The sequence below is a fragment of the Manis pentadactyla genome, chromosome 10 (assembly GCF_030020395.1).
Source record: "Manis pentadactyla isolate mManPen7 chromosome 10, mManPen7.hap1, whole genome shotgun sequence".
Lineage (NCBI taxonomy): Eukaryota > Metazoa > Chordata > Mammalia > Pholidota > Manidae > Manis > Manis pentadactyla.
The window spans coordinates 46,768,149-46,781,734 of NC_080028.1; the positions used below are offsets into that span (position 1 = coordinate 46,768,149).

The 13,586-nt window shown below is 35.9% G+C and overlaps 1 pseudogene; it reads left to right on the plus strand.

Annotated features, from left to right (window-relative positions):
* Positions 1 to 11,421: 11,421 nt before the first annotated feature.
* LOC118907927 (olfactory receptor 6C70-like) lies at positions 11,422 to 12,376 on the plus strand (annotated as a pseudogene).
* The last annotated feature ends 1,210 nt before the right edge of the window (positions 12,377 to 13,586 follow it).

Consider the following 13,586-nt stretch of genomic DNA (forward strand, 5'->3'; position numbering starts at 1 on the left):
CATACCCTAATACAGTCACTGTCCATCAGTGTAGTAAGATGCCACATATTCACTATTTGCCTTCTCTGTGCTACACTGTTTTCCATGTGACCCCCCACACCATGTGTACAAAAGATAGTACCACTCAATCCCCTTCTACCCCCTCCACATCTACCCTCTCACACCCCTACCCTTAGGTAACCACTAGTCCCTTCTTGGAGTCTCTGAGCCTACTGCTATTTTGTTCCTTCAGTTTTGCTTCATTGTTATACTCCACAAATGAGGGAAATCATTTGGAACTTGCCTTTCTCTGCCTGGTATATTTCACTGAGCATAATGTCCTCCAGCTCCATCCATGTTGTTGCAAATGGTAGGATTTGTTTCTTTCTTATGGGTGAATAGTATTCCACTGTGTATGTGTACCACCTCTTCTTTATCCATTCATTTACTGATGGACACTTAGGTTGCTTCCATATCTTGGCTGTTTTTAAAAGTGCTGCAGTAAACATAGGAGTGCATATGTCTTTTTTAATCTGAGTAGTTGTGTTCTTTGGTTAAATTCCAAGGAGTGGGATTCCCAGGTCAAGTAGTATTTCTATTTTTAGTTTTTTGAGGAACATCCATATTGCTTTCCACAATGGTTGAACTCTCTTACATTCCACCAGCAGCGTAAGAGGATTCCCCATTTTCTGCATCCTCACGAGCATTTGTTGTTCTTAGTCTTTTGGATGGTGGCGATCCTTACTGGTGTGAGCTAATATCCTACTGTGGTTTTTATTTGCATTTCCCTAATGATTAGTGATGTGGAGCATCATTTCATGTGTCTGTTAGCCATCTAAACTTCTTCTTTGGAGAGCTGTCTCTTCATATCTTCTGCCCATATTTTAATTGGGTTATTTGGTTTTTGGTTGTTGAGGCTTGTAAGTTCTTTATATATTTTGGATGTTAACCCTTTATCAGATATGTAATTTACAAATATATTCTCCCATACTGTAGGATGCCTTTTTGTTCTGTTGATGTTATCCTTTGCCATACACAAATTTTGTAGTATGATGCAGTCCCATGAGTTCATTCTTGCTTTTGTTTCCCTTGTTTGAGGAGATGCATTCAGGAAGAAGTTGCCCATGCTTATATTCAGAAGATTTTTCCCTATGTTGTCTTCTAAGAGTTTTATGGTTTCAAGACTTACATTCAGATCTTTGATCCATTTTGAGTTTACTTTTGTGTATGGGGTTAGACAATAATCCAGTTTCATTCTCTTGCATGTACCTGTCCAGTTATGCCAACACCAGCTGTTGAAGAGTCTGTCATTTCCCCATTGTATGTCCATGGCTCCTTTGTCAAATATTAATTGACCATATATGGTTGGGTTTATATCAGGGCTCTCTAATCTGTTTCATTGGTCTATGGGTCTGTTCTTCTGCCAGAACCAAATTTTCTTGATTACTGTTGCTTTGTAGTAGAGCTTGAAGTTGGGGAGCATAATCCCCCCAGCTTTATTCTTCCTTCTCAGGATTGTTTTGGATAGTCGGGGTCTTTTGTGGTTCCATATGAATTTTAGAATGATTTTCTCTAGTTCATTGAAGAATGTTGTTGGTATTTTGATAGGAATTGCATTGAATCTGTCAATTGCTTTAGGCAGGATGGCCATTTTGACAATATTAACTCTTCCTATCCATGAGCCCGGGATGTGTTTCCATTTACTGGTATCTTCTTTAATTTCTCTCATGAGTGTCTTGTAGTTTTCAAAGTACAGGTCTTTCACTTCCTTGGTTAGGTTTATTCCTAGGTATTTTATTCTTTTTGATGCAACTGTGAATGGAATTGTTTTCCTGGTTTCTCCTTCTGCTTTTCATCATTAGTGTATAGGAATGCCACAGATTTCTGGGTATTAATTTTGTATCCTGCAACTTTGCTGAGCTCAGATATTAGATGTAGTACTTTGGGGTGGATTCTTTAGGGTTTTTTATGTAAAATATCATGTCATCTGCAAACAAGGACAGTTTAACTTCTTCCTTGACAATCTGGATGGCTTTTATTTCTTTGTGTTGTCTGATAGCCATGGTTAGGACCTCCAGTACTATGTTAAATAGAAGTGGGGAGACTGAGCATCCTTGTCTTCTTCACGATCTTAAAGGAAAAGCTTTCAGCTTCTCACTGTTAAGTATAATGTTGGCTGTGGGTTTATCATATATGGCCTTTATTATGTTGAGGTACTTGTCCTCTATAACCATTTTGTTGAGAGTTTTTATCATAAATTGATGTTAAATTTTGACAAATGCTTTGTTAGCATCTATGGAGATGATCATGTGGTTTTCTCCTTCTTTTTTTTGATGTGGAGGATGATGTTGACAGATTTTTGAATGTTGTACCATACTTGCATCCCTGGAATAAATCCTACTTGATCATGATGGATGATCTTTTTGATGTATTTTTGAATTCAGTTTGCTGATATTTTGTTGAGTATTTTTGCATCTATGTTCATCAGGGATATTGGTCTGTAATTTTCTTTTTCTGTGGTGTCTTTGCCTGGTTTTGGTATTAGAGTAATGCTGGCCTCATAGAATGAGTTTGGAAGTATTCCTTCTTCTACTCTTTGGAAAACTAAGGAGGATGGGTATTAGGTCTTCACTAAATGTTTGATAAAATTCAGTGGTGAAGCTATCTGGTCAAGGGTTTTGTCCTTAGCTAGTTTTTTACCAGTCCAATTTTGTTGCTGGTAATCGGGCTGTTCAGATTTTCTGTTTCTTTCTGGGTCATCCTTGGAAGGATGCATTTTTCTAGAAAGTTGTCCATTTCTTCTAGGTTATCCAGTTTGTTAGCATATAATTTTTCATAGTATTCTCAAATAATGCTTGTATTTCTGTGGTACCCATTGTGACTTTTCCTTTCTCATTTCTGATTCTGTTTATGTGAGTAGACTCTCTTGATTTCTTGATAATTCTGGCTAGGGGTTTATCAATTTTGTTTATTTTCTCCAAGACCCAGCTCTTCCTTTCACTGATTCTTTCTATTGTTTTATTTTTCTCAATTTTATTTATTTCTGCTCTAATCTTTATTATGTCCCTCCTTCTACTGACTGTGGGCCTCATTTGTTCTTCTTTTCTAGTTTTGTTAATTGTGAGTTTAACTGCTCATATGGGATTGTTCTTCTTTTCTGAGGTAGGCCTGTGTTGCAATATACTTTCCTCTTAGCACATCCTTCGCTGCATCTCACAGATTTTGTAGAGTTGAATTACTGTTGTCGTTTGTCTCCATATATTGCTTGATCTCTGTTTTTATTTGGTCATTGATCCATTGGTTATTTAGGAGCATGTTGTGAACCCTTCATGTGTTTGTATGATTTGTTCTAATGTGTTGTTCAGTGCCTCTGTGTTCTTACTTATTTTCTGTCTGGTTGATCTGTCCTTCAGAGTGAGTGGAGTACTGAAGTGTCCTAGAATGGATGCATTGCATTCTTTTTCCCCTTTTAATTCTGTTAGTATTTGTTTCACATATTTAGGTGCTCCTGTTTTGCATGCATAGATATTTATAATGTTTATATCTTCTTGTTGAATTGACCCCTTTATCACTATGTAATGTCCTTCTTTGTCTCTTGTGACTTTCTTTGTTTTGAAGTCTATTTTGTCTGACACAAGTACTGTAACTCCTGCTTATTTCTCCCTATTAGTTGCATGAAATATCTTTTTCCATCCCTTCACTTTAAGTCTGTGTATGTCTTTGTGTTTAAAGTGAGTCTTTTAGGGAGCATATACATGGGTCTTGTTTATTCATCCATTCAGTGACTCTATGTCTTCTGATTGATGTATTCAGTCCTTTTACATTTAGGGTGATTTTGGATAACTATGTACTTATTGCCATTGCTGGCTTTAGATTTGTGTTTACGAAAGGTTCTAGGTTAACTTCCTTACTATCTAAGAGTTTAACTTAACTCACTTAATATGCTATTATGAACACGATGTAAAGGTTCTTTTTTTTCTCCTCCTTTCTCTTACTCCTCCATTCTTTATATATTAGGTATCAATTTCTGTACTGTTTGTCTATCCCTTGATTGACTTTGGGGTGAGTTGATTTAATTTTTTATTTGCTTAGTAATAATTAGCAGTTCTATGTTCTTTACTGTGGTTTTATTACCTCTTGTGACAGCTATTAAACCTTAGGAACACTTCCTTCTATACCAGTCCCTCCAAAATACACTGTAGAGGTGGTTTGTGGAAGGTAAATTCTCTCAACTTTTGCTTACCTGGCAATTGTTTAATCCCCCCTTCAAATTTAAATGATAATCTTGCCAGATAAAGTTATCTTGGTTCCAGGCCCTTCTGCTTCATTGCATTAAATACATCATACCTTCAGGCCTGTAAGGTTTCTGCTGAGAAGTCTGATGATAGCCTGATGGACTTTCCTTTGTATGTGATCTCATTTTTCTTTTTAGAGAGCTTTCTATTGTTGTATTGTAACAGCTAGCCTTAGGAATTCCGTTGACAAGGTAAAAGAACAGAAATTAGGCTTAGAAAACAAAGTTATGTCCATATCCAACATAAATTTCCCTTTTTAAAATCTGGCCCATCTACATGTTTTCACTTCCTTTCCCAATACATTTATAAAGAATACTCCAACCTAAATCTATGCCCAAAGAATACATGTCACTTGTGTAAATGCTGAAACCAAGAGAAGGAATTTAACCAAAGCTCCAGAGGTTGGGCTTGCTTTGCTTCCACCTTCCTGGGCTCTGTATTTGCTCTGCCAATTTCAGCCATTGTTATGCAATGTCCTTTGCAGATTTATTCTAAACTAGTCAACAAAAACATAATTTTTTATGCCCCATGGACAGCAGAAGCTCTTTTAATATAGCTGTTTACCTGAATTTTCAGGACCTTCCCTCAAATTTGTAGAGGTGTTCTAAGTATTAATGACCATTCACAAACCCCTCCCAGAGGAAACTGATAACTAAACTTTCTGTTAGTCCCTCCAGTAAATGATAAACTGGTGACAATATCCAGGAAACGACAGAGGAAGGAAATTGAGTCTCATGATGTCCCTTCCCTTGCAAATCCAAACCCATTGTTTATTGATCCTTTCTCTCCTGGGAATAACTGTTTCTGTCTGACTTGTCTCATTTTGCATCCTAGGACCTCAACTTGGCTTTCTGCCTGCCTGGGCCATGCAAGGTGTGGTTTGTTCCTTGGTGATCTTTGAGAGTCACTCTAGATCTTCTAATAGTTTGCACTCTCTTTTAGGATGCCTCTTGGGTCCACAGGGTTATGTGATACTATCAGAAATATTTACTGTTCCAGCATATTTACTTGAAACCTGACAAGATGTTTAGAAGGATATAATAACTTTATGAAAAAAAAATCAGTGTCAAGTTCACATTGATAGAGACTGACGGAAATGTTTTATAAGTTTTCTTCCCTTAGTTAAAGGTACACAGAGGGAAATAATAACATTTCAACATGGATGGAGGTGTCAGTCTTTGTTATGTAGATGGAAAAACAATTCTTCAAAGATTTAAAAAGAGCTGTCCTTATTTTGCAAATCTAATCTCCACAGGGTAGAGGTTTGAGCTCTAGAAACAATTTAATGCCTACCTATTTTTACCAATCTCTAGACCTCCCCATCATTTCAAAGTGCCTGTAGATGTAATAAAAGATCAGGACATTGGAATAAAATTGTCCTATACTTAAGAAAATAAAGAAAATTAAAATCACTACCACAAAATTATTTTTTAAAAAACAAAATCTTGCATAGTTTCTCTGTGCCTCTGTCATATATGTTTTCTTCCCCCATCTGCTCTAGGACCTAAGAGTCAGTCTTTGAAATTCAAAGCCTTAGGAGCAGCTTCTCATCCGAGAAAACTAAACGAGAGACAGAGGGACACAGAGATTTTAGGAATGGGGCAAATAAAATCTCCACAGATATTAGTTTGCATGTGTCTGTAGTTTTATGTGTGTGTGTGTGTGTGTGTGTGTATTGTAAATGTGAAATTTTCCTATCTCTGATTGGTTTTGTTAAAATTAATTTCTAACAAATTCAACTGATTTCATTTGAAGATAAATACTTGTAAGAATTGGGCATTCTTAAACTCTCAGAAATTCTGAAAGAAACTAAACAAAATGTTTTTCAAGTTCATGGGATCTGGGATAATATTTGATATTAGACTAATTTAAGGTTGTTGCTTAATTATAATAAACCTCTTAAGGATTATCAGCATTAAAATGAAAATGTCTATTATGTCTCAGTTTACTTCAAGTGAAATAAGTTGGCATTACCTGTTAGAAAATGGTTTTAAAAAAAATGTTCTGTGATAATGGCTGACCTTATCTGATGTCTCATGAAGTTTTCATGGGCAGTCTAACATAACCGGGAGCAAATGATTTAGATAGACGTAAGTGGAGTAAGAGGTTATAGAAAACTTTCTACAACAATTATATTTCAGAGTATACATACTTATAAACAGCTCCTCAGATCTTTTTGGTAAACTGCCCCTAAAGTTTTGTTAAGCTAAATGGTGAGGTAAGTTAAATTCATTGAATATCTAGATCATTAGCTAAAATAATGAAACTGTACTTACTGAACATAGGTTTATCTACTTTTGGCTTCCTCATTACAGAAAAACTAAAAATAAATTGGGGTCTGTTAGCAAACATTTTTTGTGCTTTATTAAAAAATTGTGCATAATTTAACTTCAGGTATTTTTTCTCCTGTTAACGTGTCTCATATCCACTTGATTTTTAATTTTCTTTATAGAAAATTCTTCATTCCCAAGAATGATAATTCTAAAGGAGAGAATATATATTCTTTGACTTATTTGTGGGTTTTTCTTCCTTTCTCTCTTTTTGTCTTTTAGGGAAAATATTAATGATAAACTCAATAAGGAAATAGACTAATTGATCTGCAATCTAGTTCATAAAACATTCTAAAGGAGACAGAAAAGAAGAGGAAGAAGGAAAAAAAGAGAAATCCCTAAGAAAGTTCTTATAAACAATGTAGTTGATTTCTAAAATGTGTAAGCAGTTGAAAACCCCTACTTAAAATGTGGTTGCAAGAGTGTGTATGTTTTTCATTTACAAAGGATTTATCACTTTTATATATTTTTAAGTTGTAAAGATTTTCTTATTCTTAAAAGCTATCAATTATTATATCAGCAATTTAAAAAGTAACCTGGATAAATAGATACCTTCCTTAATTTTGTAAAAGGATTTTACCTTAATGTACAAGATTGGACAAATGATCTATGACACCTCTTTTAGCTCTATAATTTTTTTTTTGTAGATAATTATATTTTATTGAAGGGTAGTTGACACACAGTATTATATTACTTTCAGGTGTACAACACAGTGATTCAACATTTATATACATGATAATTCTAGCTACCAGCTATCACCATACAAAGTTGTTACAATATTTTGACTATATTCCTTATGCTATACATTACATCCTGGTTACTTATTTATTTTACAATTGGAAGTGTGTACTTTTTTTTTTCTTTTTGAGAGGGCATCTCTCATATTTATTGATAAAATGGTTGTTAACAACAATAAAATTCTGTATAGGGGAGTCAATGCTCAATGCACAATAATTAATCCACCCCAAGCCTAATTTTCATCAGTCTCCAATCTTCTGAAGCATAACAAACAAATTCTTACATGGAGAACAAATTCTTAGATAGTGAATAAGTTACATGGTGAACAGTACAAGGGCAGTCATCACAGAAACTTTTGGTTTTTCTCATGCATTATGAACTATAAACAATCAGTTCAAATATGAATATTCATTTAATTTTTATACTTGATTTATATGTGGATACCACATTTCTCTCTTTATTATTATTATTTTTAATAAAATGCTGAATGGTAGGTAGATACAAGATAAAGGTAGAAAACATAGTTTAGTGTTGTAAGAGAGCAAATGTAGATGATCAGGTGTGTGCCTGTAGACTATGTGTTAATCCAAGCTAGACAAGGGCAATAAAACATCCACATATGCAGAAGATTTCTCTCAGAACGGGGGGGTGAGGTTCTAAGCCTCACCTCTGTTGATCCCCAATTTCTCACCTGATGGCCCCCCTGTGACTGTGCCTGTCTTAGGTTGTTCCTCCCTTGAGGAATCTTACCCGTCTCTGGTTAACCAGTCATCTTCTGGGACCATTCAGGGAAATGTAAAGTTGGTAAGTGAGAGAGAAGCCTTATTGTTTGAAAAGGTTAGCTTTTTACTTCTTTGCATATTTATGCCCGGTGGCATCTATGCCCAGCCTTTGTCTTGAGGTATCTTTACCACTTGGAAGAATTATGATACTCGGTAAATTTGATATGAGGCACGAATTCTATTTAAGTGTTGTAATTAGGAAGGAAGAAGAAAAGCTATAGAAGTAGCAGGTGGACGAAAACTTGGGAAGATTGATTATTTCTTTGACATATCTTCTTGTAGAGTAACTTCAGCATGTATATATTTTAAACTACTAATTAAATTGTGCACACACATTAACATAATAGGAGTATAGTTACATAACCAAAGCAGACCTATAATTACCAGCCATCTCCAGTGCAACCAAGAAAACCAGTTAGGCACCGTAGGCATTTGTGAAAACTTGTCTATGATATGGTGGATATTGTCCAACTGAGCTTGAACAGTCTGAGAGAAATCAGACGAATTAAAACAACCCATTCCTGGGGACTGTTCACATTCCATATGTTCTTTTAACAGTAGATAGTCTGTAGTTGTAAGATTTTGGAGCGCTACAATTTGCACTTCTCCTAATTCTTGGTTGAGTTCCAACAGTATAGATCCAGTCAAATTTGTTGTTTTACTGTATGCACAGGCCAGCTTAGATATCTCCTTCTTCATTCCCATGGCAAGTCCAGGAACCAGTGGGATGAGTGCATCTACAGCTGTAGCAGCATGTGGATCTTTGTTGGGGTTTTTTGATGATCATCTTCTGGTATGAGTCTTACAGTGAGTGCTGATGTTGGAAATTCTTTTCATATTGTATCTTAGTTCATTTTCGGGGTAGCCAAGTTAGGCTTTGATTCTCTGTATAAGCACAAACAGTCCCTTTGCCTGCACTTTTATATGCCCTTTATACCATTGTGTAGAACTCATTCGAGGTCACCACACAGCAACCACTTTTTTTTCTTTTATGTTATCATTAATCTACACTTACATTATGAATATTATGTTTACTTGGCTCTCCCCTTTACCAGGTCCCCCCTACAAACCCGTTTACAGTCACTGTCCATCAGCATAGCAAACTGTTGTAGAATCACTACTTGTCTTCTCTGTGTTGTACAGCCTTCCCCTTTCTCCCACCACCCCCATGCTTGCTAATCTTAATAACCCCCTCCTTATTTCCCACCCCCTTATCCCTCCCTACCCACCCATCCTACCCAGTCACTTTCCCTTTGGTACCTGTTAGTCCATACTTGAGTTCTGTGATTCTGCTGCTGTTTTGTTCCTTCAATTTTTCCTTTGTTCTTATACTCCACAGATGAGTGAAATCGTTTAGTATTTCTCTTTCTCCTATTGGCTTATTTCACTGAACATAATACCCTCCAGCTCCATCCATGTTGCTGCAAATGGTAGGATTTGCCTTTTCTTATGGCTGAGCTGTATTCCACTGTGTATATGTACCACATCTTCTTTATCCATTCATCTATCGATGGACATGTAGGTAGCTTCCAATTCTTGGCTATTGTAAATAGTTCTGTAATAAACATAGGGCTGCATCTGTCTTTCTCAAACTTGATTGCTGCATTCTTAGGGTAAATTCCTAGGAGTGGAATTCCTGGGTCAAATTGTAAGTCTGTTTTGAGCATTTTGATGTACCTCCATACTGCTTTCCACAATGGTTGACCTAATTTACATTCCCACCAACAGTGTAGGAGGGTTCCCCTTTCTCCACAGCCTCGCCAACATTTGTTGTTGTTTGTCTTTTGGATGGCAGCCGTCCTTACTGGTGTGAAATGATACCTCATTGTAGTTTTAATTTGCATTTCTCAGATAATTATCGATGTGGAGCATCTTTTCATGAGTCTGTTGGCCATCTGTATTTCTTTTTTGGAGAACTGTTTGTTCAGTTACTCTGCCCATTTTTTAATTGGGTTATTTGTTTTTTGTTTGTTGAGGCGTGTGAGCTCTTTATATAGTCTGGACGTCAAGCCTTTATCGGATCTGTCATTTTCAAATATATTCTCCCATACTGTAGGGTTCCTTTTTGTTCTATTGATTGGGTCTTTTGCTGTACAGAAGCTTTTCAGCTTAATATAGTCCCACTTGTTCATTTTTGCTGTTGTTTTCCTTGCCTGGGGAGATATGTTCAAGAAGAGGTCACTCATGTTTATGTCTAAGAGGTTTTTGCCTATGTTTTTTTCCAGGAGCTTAATGGTTTCATGACTTACATTCAGGTCTTTGATCCATTTTGAGTTTACTTTTGTATATGGGGTTAGACAATTGTCCAGTTTCATTCTCCTACATGTAGCTGTCCAGTTTTGCCAGCACCATCTTTTGAAGAGACTGTCAGTTTGCCACTGTATGTCCATGGCTCCTTTATCAAATATTAATTGACCATATATGTCTGGGTTAATGTCTGGATTCTCTAGTCTGTTCCATTGGTCTGTGGCTCTGTTCTTGTGCCAGTACTAAATTGTCTTGATTACTATGGCTTTATAGTAGAGCTTGAAGTTGGGGAGTGTAGCTCTGTGATATTATGACCACATTCTATATCTTTCAGGTTCCATTTGCAATTTTCTGACTTGCCATCCAGTTGGCCTGGGTTGTACTGAGTTCTGCACATATTGTGTGTTATATGCTCCTTCGTTAGAAGGAAATTGCATGCCCTCTTCATACACAATTACCACAGGATTATTTAAGTGAATTCATAAACATTCTGAAATCTATCCATGTCTCAAGGCTAGAACTTTTTAACGAATATTCAGTATCATAAAGTTAAAAAGATAAAATTAAAAGCAGCAAAGGTTCAGTACTTAAAAGCCTTGGAGTTCAGGGCCCAACTGAATTACAAACCAAGTTATTTCCTCATTTGTCTGTGAACTTGTAAACTTTGTATAAAAACAAATGTCTAAATCTCACCAAAAATATTCAAACAGTTGTTTGAGTGTCTTGGGCATTTATATTTATTAAAGATTCATCAACTTTTTGTTACAAAGCTGGGGTTTAGATATATATCCCAGAAAACTCCAATCTGACTCTAGATTTCCTTCTCATGAAAGTGGAGAGACTAACATTCTACTCAATGAGGGTTGCTGCAGATGTTAATAAGGAAATTTATGTAAATCTCCAGACATAGTGCCTGGCACATTGTTGGTGATCAATGTATGTTGTTAGCTTCTTTCTCATTCTTTATTATTTCTTAATGACTCCAATAGTTAATCCTTACCATTTTTTTTTACTTTTTTGTCTAGCTTTGATAAAATTCATAAGAGAGAAATGAGAAACAATTCAATGCAGACAGAGTTCATTCTTTTGTGTTTGACAGATAACCCTCAGTTGCAAGTTGTAGTTTTCCTCTTTCTATTTTTACCTACATATTTAGTGTCACAGGAAACTTAACCATCATTATTCTTACTCTTCTGGATTCCCACCTTAAGACACCAATGTATTTCTTGCTAAGGAATTTTTCCCTTTTAGAAATCTCATTCACAACTGTTTGTATTCCAAGATTTCTGGTGAGCCTTGTGACAAAAGACAGGACTATTTCCTACATGAGTTGTATGACTCAGTTATTTTTTAAATCTTTTTGGGAGTAACTGAATTTTACCTTCTGGCTGCCATGTCCTATGACCGTTATGTGGCTCTATGTAAATCCCTGCATTATACCATCATCGTGAGCAACAGAGTTTGCTACCAACTTGTATTCAGCTCCTGGGTAACTGGATTCCTGATTATCTTTCCTCCAATGATCTTGGGACTCAAGTTTTAATTCTGTGCTTCCAATGTCATTGATCATTTTATTTGTGATTCGTCTCCCATCCTGCAGATCTCTTGTTCTGATACACATTTCCTAGAGCTAATGTGTTTTCTCTTGGCTATTGTCACAATAATGGTCACACTGATGTTAGTGATTCTCTCTTATGGCTACATCATCAAAACAATTCTCAAATTCCCTTCTATTCAGCAAAGGACCAAAGCCTTTTCTACCTGTTCTTCCCATATGATTGTAGTTTCCATATCTTATGGTAGCTGTATCTTCATGTACATAAAACCATCAGCAAATGATAGAGTGACTTTAAGCAAAGGAGTAGCTGTGCTCAATACCTCAGTTGCCCCCTTATTGAATCCTTTCATTTACACCTTAAGGAACCAGCAAGTGAAACAGGCATTTAATGACATGGTCCAGAAACTTTCATTTGGTCAAATAAATGAGAGAACTCTAAAAAAATGAATAAAATACTGCCCTATCATGATTTACTTTGATTCTACATATTTGCAGATTATATTAGTAATTTCAGCTGATTCGGGGCCTCCTTCCATGTTATTATTTCTGGCTAAAATTATATATTACAGATCTGCTCCTTTATAAGTTTCAGAAATAAACAATTTTAGATGTGATAGTTTTCATAGATCATAGTGGATGAAACATGTTTCAACAAGGCTGTGTATGAGCTTGCATACCAGATGCCATTCTAGACCTTGGCGTATAAATGGAATGATTGTAACTAGAATCATATTTTTAGGACAAAAATGACTATCTGAAAGTGTAGGGACCAAGGGCAGGCTGCCTCAAGATGTGTCATTGTGACAGGCAGACTATTTTGATCTGAAAAGCATCGAGGCCCAGAAGACTCAAATAGAAACTTTGCTCTTCCTCTTAACTGCCTAAAAGAATTTAGATTGAAAACCCACTCCAGGAAGATAGCTATTACCAGAGATAGCTTACATTATGATAGGCCTGGTAGACAGGGAGGAATTTAGCAAAATCTGTCTGTTAAAATTCCTCTCCATGTCACATTGTTTTTCCATTGCCCAACAAACACTTGTTTACCAAACATTTGCTCTCATCTTCCTGTGAATTACTTTCCTCTCCTTTGAAGTCCCAGACCCTTACCATTCTTCTCCTTAGTTCAGGATGGCATATATACCTCATTTTATTCCCTGTCTTTGAAATCTCATGTCTGTGTGAATTCTTCATATATATGTAATTAAATTTGATTATCTCCTATAAATATGTATCATGTCAATTTGATTCTTAGGCCAGCCAGAAGAACATTGAAGGTAGAAGAACATTTTTCCTTTCCAGTAATATTTTATTCTCATCAATTGAGCCTTTGGTGATATTACTGGTAATGATAACAATCCAGGCTAACCTCTGAAAGATCAGTGTAGTCAGCAAAATATCATCATTTTTGTTAAACAAGTTGATTTTAATGCGGTAAGAAATTTTGAATACATTAATGCAAATTCCCTAAGATGAATGGTGATGTTTACCCTTTATTGATGGAAAAATCAAATGAATACCAGTGGTCAAATTCAGAGTCTCTGCAAGAGATAATGTACTGAATTTCCTCTAAAATCCAGTAGAAAATTAGCTTATATAAAACACAAAATTACTTGCTGTAAATTCCCAGTGGGCCAGGGAAGGGAGGGACATATAT